Here is a 10,449-nt window from a genome sequence, read left to right on the forward strand (position 1 = left end):
AAGTATAGAGTTATCATCTCCACAAGGACTGTTGTGTTAATTATTTCCAAAGTTAATTTTAATCAATTTGGAAGAAAATAAGTAAATGAGAATATTTAGATCAGAGTCACACTTTAAGTTAATATGGAAGTAATCAGAATTCAAATACCCATAAAATAAAACAACATACCTTGCAGAAAATTATCACAATAGGAAGATTAAACACAAGATTTAATAAAACCCAACATCAATAGACTAAAAAAATTATTTCACTTAACAAGAACTTATTGGCATTCATGGAAAAAATATCACGGAAGGATCGTGGTAATATGAAAATTCATTAAACGGTGTAGGCTTCTCTCAGAGTCCTATTATGTCCCTAAGTTAATTAGCATATATCTATGTCAAAACTATTATAAAAATAACCCTCTTGGGCATTTGCATAGTTTATGCATAAAACAATCATCTTTCGATATCGACATGATATGCACCATTTAGGTCTTTCATCAATTAATCATTGCCTCTTCTCAGATTAAAAAGTTAATTCATTAACCTACAAATTTTGGTCGTACATTTACAAGTATAATCATGAATTAAACCTAAATGAATGAAATAATTATTTGTAAAAAAGTATTTAGAAAACAAAAACCAATTAACTCAAATCAAGATTCATATCCATCTTGAATAAAAAGAATTAAGCCATGTCATATTAAATTGAAAACATGAAGATGAGATGTAGTCTTGCCTCTTGACACAGAAAACAATAATTAACAGTGAAGACAAAGGAAAGAAAGAACAGTCGAGCGGGTTATCCATGACCATTTCATAGAAGAAGAGGAAACAATTATCTGCAATGGGTTACCTACGGCTACTTCTTGCGGCTTTTCATGGTAGCTCTCCTCCTCATTTTTATGCTAAACCATCTAAACGCCTTCAAGTTATCCTTCCTAGTTGCTCTCATTTTCGAAAAGTATATGAATTATTTTGTGATAATCAAGTGTTTAGCAAGCCATGTGAAAGGAAATAACACTCAAAGGAGGTTTTTTTTTTGGAAAATTTATATGTCAAATGGATGAATGAAGGTCCCCTTTTATAGTCGTTGAAGCCCCAATGTCACTTGCTATTTTTAGCAAGGGAATCCTTGATGTTCTCTCCCTTGATATGAGGAAGGTGGGTGGCTATTTGACTACTATTTTTAGTAAAAGTTGTTATCATCCCTTGCTTGGTGGAGAAGTGGGTGGTTGGCTATTAGTTTTATAAGTTGTGTGTATGGTTGTGGCTTAAGTTTAGGGAATGAGTTGTTATTCTTGATTAGGGGAGAGTGGAGGTTGAATTTACTATTTTGGGGAGCGGTATGGCCGCCCTTTGAGTGGTAGTACAGAAGTGGGTAGTTGGTGACTATTTCTGGGGAAATGGTTGCTTGAATCAAGGGAAGAAAATCTTGTTGACTCTTCCATGATTATGTTATCCATGATTCATGGAAGGTGGGTAAATATGTGTTTGAATCAGGGAGAATATTAGCTAAAATCAAGGGATGTTGATGGACAAGGACATGTGGATGGTAGGTGGATGGTTTTAGGCCTCCATATTGACATCTCTAAGCCACCATCTTTTCTAAGGTGACTTGAAGCCCAATATTGCTAGATTAGAATGCTTCAAACTACATCTATCTAAAACAAAAAAAAATCTACTATATTTTTCCTTCGCCCAATTATTCCCAAGAAATAATAAAAAAAAAACTATGTATTAGTATAAATTTCACTAAATGAACACATTTCCATAGAAATTACAAAATATTACAAAATTAATAATGAAATTACAAAAAGTATTATTTATTTACTCAGAATTTGCTTAACTTATCCATTAAAGAGTTCTAGAAATAGAAATATTTTTAGAGTTTACAACTTCTCATCTAGGGTGGACACTCCAGAGATTCCAACTGGTGTGAATATAGGCAGACCATCTCGGTTGGCGAATTCTAGGTTCGTGGGCATAATTGGAAAGTATTCCCATGTTTTTAAACATATCGTAGCCTTAGCCTTGAAAAGTGTCGAGTTGTGATTAAACATTTCAAACTGTTGACTTGGAAGTTGAAGCGTCTCACGGACGCTTGATTCTTTATAAGTATTGGGTGTTCAACAATATCCCCAAAATATTTCACTGCATCATTGGAGCCCTAATTTCTTTCTTTTTCAAAGTCAGTTTTCTTCTTTTCGCTTTCAGTTCACAACTTTCTTTAAAGGTAACCATCATTTTCTTTCTTTTACTATCACTCAAAATGGTCAAAACTACTTCACGTAGAAGAGGTTGTGGTGGACATTCCCAAAATAGCAAACGTGACAATCAGATAAACATTGTTGAGATAGGACCAGTGGTCCTAATGGTACTTGTCGTGTACTCGCTCCCTTATATGAATGAAACACTACTGAGGAAGAACTGGCTTGAAACTTAGGGGCTAGAAGTATCCTTCATCTAAAATTTGCCTATGATTTTCGTTTAGCCTAAGGGGAATGTCACCAAAGTGACAATATTATAGGTCTTATTCTTCTGCTCTTCCTACTCAAGGTTGGCTTTCACTTGCCTTTTTACGCCTTCTTCTACTCAGCGCTCAACGAATATGGCATTACACCAAGCCAACTCTCGACCCTTTTCTAGTGGACATTGGTGGCTTATTTCCTCGAATGCTGCTTACACCACGAGCTGCCTATACTTGGCATTTCCCAAAGGATTTATTAGTTGAAGATTAAAAGATAGGGTCTATCAACCGGGATGGCCCATTTTAGTACACGTAAGGGTTATGAGCCCATCATTTAGAATTAGGCCTTAAACCTCCATCTCATAAGGTATAAGTTCGTGAGAGTCATGTGCAAGCTCAAAACTGATTTTGCCTTCCCTACCTTCTGGTCCATACCATAGGAAGACATTTGTTTACAAAGCCAACTTGTTGATTGGGAAATTTCTTGGAAGTAATTTAAGCAATTTAGGGTGGGGCGTATCCTAGATTTAGGGCAGATCGTTTCTGTCCATAATTCTTTTCAACACTGCCTACAAGGGCTGAGTCCAAATGATCACCAGGTAAAGGACCTTCTACTATGGGCAGATTCCCAGAATGTTCCTTCTATTGAGGTGGCCTAGCTTTACAACGACAATGATGATTTGGCACGAATTCTAGTGGAGAGGATGAGGGAGCCTCCCTTTTGTTTTTATGAGAACAGTGGACTAGGTCCACACCATTGGAATATTATTTTTTATGGTACGCCATTCACTCCTTCTTTCGACCAAGATAACTCTCTTGTTGCTTCTATAGGGTCCTCTTTTCCTTCTCATACATCTCGTACCTCCCCGCCTACTCCAGCAGTCAACATGGATGCTTTAGCATTACTAGTCACAATTCACAAAAATGAAGCTGTCATCGCGCCATCAAGAACAATTGTTGATAGAATTCAGAAAAGGCCAAGAGTGGAGGGAAGCACTTAGAATACCAAAGGTAGTGACCGCCTACAATTGGCTCATCAAAAACTTCAAAGAGGGCCAACTCCTTTGAAAGCCACCATTCCTCCTGCTCCTGCTCTTTCTCCTGGTCCTGTTGCGCCAGTAGAGTTTTCCAACTCTACAGACTCTCTAGTCCACACTATAAATCCATCTATGGCTATATTCACGCTAGAGACAATACACCAAAGCTAGCTAGAGACCCCACTAGGTTCCTTACTCATTAAGACTCCATCTAGCGAAGCAGGTAAACTATTCCCATGGTGGGATCTCTTAAGGCTGGGGAAATATCCATTCTCTCTTGACGCCATCTAGCAGCAGCAGAATAACAACTTGCCTCAGTGAGTAAAAAAGGCTTTCCTCCCTTCTTCCTCAAATTCTCATCTACCTTCACTCTCGGCATTGGCAAGCCAAAAAAAATAACATAACATATCTCATAATATATCACCAACCTACCACATTTGCATCTATCAATTTAGATGTAATTTCCTTAATTTTTCATCCTTTCAGTGTATTACTCGGTTCATGTACATACCTGTTCCCTCCCACATTTACTCATACTCATTCACGTCTTTGACATATCCATTAAACCATTCAAAATATTTTTGGATACTCAGGAAACTCAAACACTTAGTGCCATACGTAGCTATACTAATTTTGCACACTAAGTGCCAATGTGTATATATAGGCGAAGCTATCTCAATCTTGCACACTAAGTGCAAATATATAACCGAAGCTATCTCGATTTCCCACAATAAGTGCCCATAATTAACCGAGTCATTTTCAAACACGACTATAGTCTCGTATACATAATTTATACAATAACAAAGCATTTAAAGCATAATTATAACAATGCTTATTACATACGAACTTACCTCGGATGTAAAAACGGCGAAATAAGTCAATTAGTTGATCACTTTGTTTTTCCCCTCATCTAACTCTGAGTTTCACTTTTCTTGATCTATATGATATCAAATTTAGCTTATTTAATAATCTCTCTATTCAATTTAGTCCAAAACACACTTTAAAGCACTTTTACACATTTGCCCCTATTGTTTCACCACTTTTACAATTTAGTCATTATTTCATTAAAACACAATTTCAAGCAATTCAATCATAACCCATGCTAGCCAAGTTTCAATTAGGTCCCTAGCAACCCATATATTTCATTTATTTCACATTTTAACCACAAAGTTTTCACATCACAATTTAATCCCTAATTTGTATTTTCATTAAAAATCACTTTATAAAACTTGTATAATTCACAACCAACATTCATAATCTATCATCAAACATCAAAACACACATGTATTCATCAATGGCATCATTCAAAATCTTTAACAATTTTGTAAAATAGTCCCTAGGCTAACTAGACCTAGCTGCAAAGATCTCAAATATGTAGAAATCATTAAAAACGGGACAAAAATGGACTTACAATTGAGCTAGGAAGCTTGGACGAACTTAGCATGCATCCATGGTAATTTCTTTCTTTTAATTTTTGTGGTGTATGAAGGAAAAATATGATAGCCATCTTTTATTTTTACTTAATTTATCAATATAAACTTTACCAATTTAACCTTGATTAATAACCACCAAAATCACTTAATATATGCCCAAAATTGTCCACTCACAATTAAAATGGTCTAATTACCACTTAAAGACCTTAACTTTAAGGTTTTATAGCTATTAAACATCTTTAGCTAATAGAAAAATTTCTTAACGATAATTTTACACAATCATATTTTCATGCCGTAGACATTAAAATAATAATAAAATAAATATTTCAACTTTGGATTTGTGTCTCGAAACCACTGTTCCTATTTGACTAAAAACTGGCTGTTACAACTCTCCCCCTTAGGGATTTTTGTCCCCGAAAATCTTACCAGTGAATAGGTTAGGGTACTGTTTTCTCATAGCTTCCTCAGGTTCCTACATGGTTTCTTCAACATCGTGTCATTGCCACAAAACTTTTACCAAATCTATTCATTTATTTCTCAACTCTTTAGTCTCTCGAGCCAAAATTCTTATCGATTTTTCGTTGTACGTCATATCAGGTTGAATCTCAATCTTTGACAGCGAAATTACGTGCGATGGATCTGATCGATACCGTCGTAACATCGACACATGAAACACATTATGAAACTTCTCTAACTCAATCGGTAAAACTAGCCGATATGCCACTGGACCTATTCTTTCAATGATTTCATACGGCCCGATGAAGCGCGGACTCATCTTGGCTTTGCGACCAAATCTAAGTATTTTCTTCCACGGAGATACTTTCAGAAACACTTTATCACCGATCTGAAATTCAATGTCTTTTCGTTTCAAATCCGCATACAATTTCTATCGATCTAACGCAGCTTTTAGACTGTCGCAAATTAATTTCACTTTATCTCAGTCTCTTCGATCAAATCAACCCCGTGGATCTTTTTCTCACTCAACTCAGTCCAGTATAACGAAGTTCGGTATTTGCGACAATACAAAGCTTCACACGGTGCCATTTTTATGCTCGATTGATAGCTGTTGTTATACGCGAATTCAACTAACAGCAAATATGTCACACCCTTTACTCGTGTTCGACACCGAAACAGGGTATGAGGCATTACCGGACATAAACACATGCAATCGTATAAAATCGGGTCACGAATTTGTATTAAAATTTAAAACTTTTCACATTTCATCTTAAAGTTCCTAATATAGGCCTACGAAGCCCAAATCATGCTTTGGAAATGGTTCGGGACCAAACCAAGGACTTTAGAAAACTTAGAAAAATTTCATGAAAATAGGGGCACACTCCCGTTTGATATTAGGACATGGTTGTAACACCCCTCACCCGTATCCAATGCCGGGACAGGGTTCGAGGCATTACTGAGCTTACACATTCACAAACACACTAAATCGGGTCACCAAATTTCACCCAAAATTAAACCTTTTCAAACACATGCATATCATCCCTTATACAGGCCTTCAAGACCTAAAACATACATCGGGGTGGTTCGGGAAAAAATCGAGAACATTCGATAAACTTTGGGCAACTTTTTAAATTTCCTTGCTTTAATGAGTCACACGCCCGTGTGGGTGGGGGGTATCCTAGATTGTGGTCACACACGCCCATGTGGCTTAGGACAAACCCATGCCCTCAGCCTCTGTAAGTCTCTGTTTATGACGTCAGCATACATTTAGGGGCACACGGCCAAGGCATATGCTCGTGTGTCTAGCCCGTGCTCGACACTGACTTAAAATTTTAGGTGCAGGGGACGCACGGCCATACCACACGCCACTGGGGGTAATCCGTGTATCACACACGGCCTAGACACACGCCCGTGTGTCTACCCATGTGGACCTTGTTAGGCTGTTTTCTAAGCATTTGGTCACCCTCTATCAACCAATCGCACTTATAGGTTACCTTAATACATAATAAGGCCAGATTATATACTTACATACATCCTTGATAAACCTCATTGCATGTAAACCTCATATCATCGGTTTTATACATGCTAGGTTATTTCATTTGTATTAAGGATTTTTCATGCCTCATTAACACCTTTAAGATTGGCTCATTATTGTAACTTATTGCCAATTTTGGGCAAGCCACTCCATGTAAACATAAACATGCATAGATTTGTAGGTCATAGCCTACTTTAAATGAGCCAATTTCCATGGCCAAATACAAGAACATATATAAACTTTTACCAGCTTTCATATAGGCAATTCAAATGACACATATCACAAAATTAACCAAAGCCCTATACATGCCATTGAACAAAATAAAGGTGGCTATATACCAAAGCTTGACTAGTTGATAGTGTGTTGACTCTCCAACCGTCTTCCAATCTTTACGAGTCCTTGAGCTCTGTAAGACAGGAAAAAGAGAGGGGTAAGCATTTACATGCTTAGTAAGCCCGAATAACTGGAAAGTAAACTTACCAAGTAATTAGCATACAACGATATTTAGCAAATATACCAACAAGAATGAAATGGTTTCCCTATCACATGCACTTAACCAACAAGTTAGTCACAATAATAATACACCATGTAATTTGTCTTAGATGTGCTCATCATCCAATATTTTCATTTTTATATTTCTTGTTAATCTCGTTGAGTTTCTTGGAAATCTCGATGGATTATCCATTTACCGTCAAGTCATAAGAGCGATCATCTCATGTACGCAGTCCAGCGAACCTCACATCTTACAGCGTGATTACCAGTCCAGGCTAAATTCCCTGTATTTAAACTCATAAGGTGATGTCGGGATTACCAGTCCAGGCTAAATCCCTTATAGCGACAAACACCCTTAATGAGCTCGAATCTGAAATACTAGTCCAGGCTAAATTCAGACCCTAATCAGATTACCTGTTCGGGCTAAATTCAAAATGCATACATATTCTTCGGGAGGCTCGATCACTCAAGGAACAGTCGTCTGGGCTAAATCCTTTCTACAACACATGCAGGATCTCAAGTCATGTAAGCCATGGTTTATGCATCAGATTCCCTTTTCAACCTCAACCGAGACATTTATGAACATGTCATTATTAAGGATGTATTTCATAGATTGTCATGCCATCATCAAATACAATTATCATACATTCATAAATCATGCGATTAAGCATACTATGAGTTTACTTAAAGTTATCCGAACTTACCTAGTATTCATCTCGGAATCATGTTTCGGTTATTCCGAAACTTTTCGTTTTCATCGATCAACCTCTTGAATTTGTTCGTCGGGGTCTATAACAATAAAATTAAATTACTAACACCTAACATTATACCTTTTCAAGTCTAAATTTCACCCCCGATCCAAATAACCATTTTGCCCCTAACCTTTCACATTTTTACATTCTAGTCCCTAGGCTCGTATAATGAAATGCATGCTATTTCTACCTTAGCCAAGCCTAGCCGAACACTTTTCCCTCTTATATCAGCCCAAAATTTTCCATTATTTCACATTTCTACCTCATACTTTACACATTTTACAAAAAGGTCCTTTTAGGGGTTTTGCAAGAAAATCACCTAGGAAAAGATGTTTAACACACATCCAACTTTCATATTCCTCCATAAAACATCAAAATACAAGTGACTCATGCATGGGTAAATTTCTAAACATGAACCCTAGCATGAAATATGGGTAGAAATAGAGAGAGTAAGCTGCCGGGATTTCAAAAATACGAGAATATTAAAAACGGGGCTTGGGAGCACTTACTATTGAGCTTGAAAAGCTTGAAAACCTTAGCTATGGAGAACCCCAAATTTTCGGCAGCTACATGAAAGAAATGAGCTGATTTTTGTCTTATTTTTCCCATTTTATTTCATTAAAATGCCAAATAACCAAAATGCCCTTAGGCCCTTTCTTTAAAATTTCATCCATACAAGCCCATTTTTGTCAAAAAACTTAGAAATTGGGTAAATTGCTCTCTAAGGACCTCTGATGAATAATATAAAGCAATTTCATAAAAATTACTTCTAGAATCCAAGTTTTACAATTTATTCAATTTAGTCCCTAATTTCCAATTAGACACTTTACTCAAAGAATTTCTTCATGAAACTTTAACACATGCATATTCTCATATTCTAGACCTCATAATAATTATAAAATAAATATTTTAATGTCAGATTTGTGGTCTGAAACCACTATTCTGACTAGGCTCTATTTCGGGATGTTACATGGCCATGTGGATCGCATGGCCATGTCCCTAGCCTATGCACCAATCTGACTTGCCACTGCGAACAAATTTACGTCATTCATAGATATCACCACTCATTCATCCACATATGTAAGCATACACGTCCTTGAAATGCATCATCATGGACTTATAATATAGTCAATACATCAAATGGCCTTACACAACAATGAACTTTCAAATAGCATAGGCCAACATTTTAAGCCAAAACAATTATAACACATACAAAAATAACCAAGTCCCCTATACATGCTATGACCTTAAATATAAGAATTATCAATACCCAATTTGATAGTGTGATAGGTTCTCCGGTGACTTCCAACCCGAGCTAACCTGAGGACATTATAAACACAAAAATAAACGAAGTAAGCTATATAGCTTAGTAAGTTGGTATGTAAATAATAAGAAATTTATTAACATGCTTTTACCAATTCTCACATGCTTTTACCACTATTTACTCTTGTTCATCTCAAGCTGTCTACTCGAGTCACAGTTACTAAATTATTTATATCTTGAGCTACTAAACTCCAAATTAAGATGCTCTAATTTTCACTGAAACTAGACTCACATATCTTCTTACCATAAAAATTTTCAGAATTTTTGGTCTAGCCAATAAGTTCATTTTATTCTTTAAATTCTCCCCTGTTTCGATGTACGACAGTTCTGACCCCTCTTCACTAAAAATTAATTATCTCCTCATACGGGATTCAGATGATGTTCTTATTTGTTTCTTTTGAAAATATCTCATTAATAATTATAAGAATATAAATTATAACTCATAATTATTTTTGTACAATTTATAATGATTTTCTCAAATCAGAACAAGGGATTTCAAAATCATTCTGACCCTATCTCACAAAAATTCAAATACCTCGTAATATGAAATTCTTTTGCTTACACCATTTCTTTTATGTGAATATAGACTCAATAAGATTTAATTTGATATCTTATTAAACCTCTAATTCAATTTCCACCATTTTTGATGATTTTTTTCAAAGTCACACAACTGCTGCTGCCCAAAACAGTTTTATTGCTCATTTTATTCTCTCACGTTCTCTTTGTATTAACTTTCATTCAACATTCACATAGATTTTGTACTTATAACCTGTATCACTTAAATCAATTATACTTTATTTTTATTATCTTGGCTATGTCAGTTGATACACTTAAACCTCAACGAAAACGCATTTCAATTCAACATCAAATAATATTATTAGTTCATAATTCTTTCACATTTAATCATCACATAGTAATATTCGTTTACACTTAGTCATTTCCCGTTGAAAACATCAGAATAATAACG

The sequence above is a fragment of the Gossypium hirsutum genome, chromosome A13, assembly GCF_007990345.1.
Source record: "Gossypium hirsutum isolate 1008001.06 chromosome A13, Gossypium_hirsutum_v2.1, whole genome shotgun sequence".
NCBI classification, from domain to species: domain Eukaryota; kingdom Viridiplantae; phylum Streptophyta; class Magnoliopsida; order Malvales; family Malvaceae; genus Gossypium; species Gossypium hirsutum.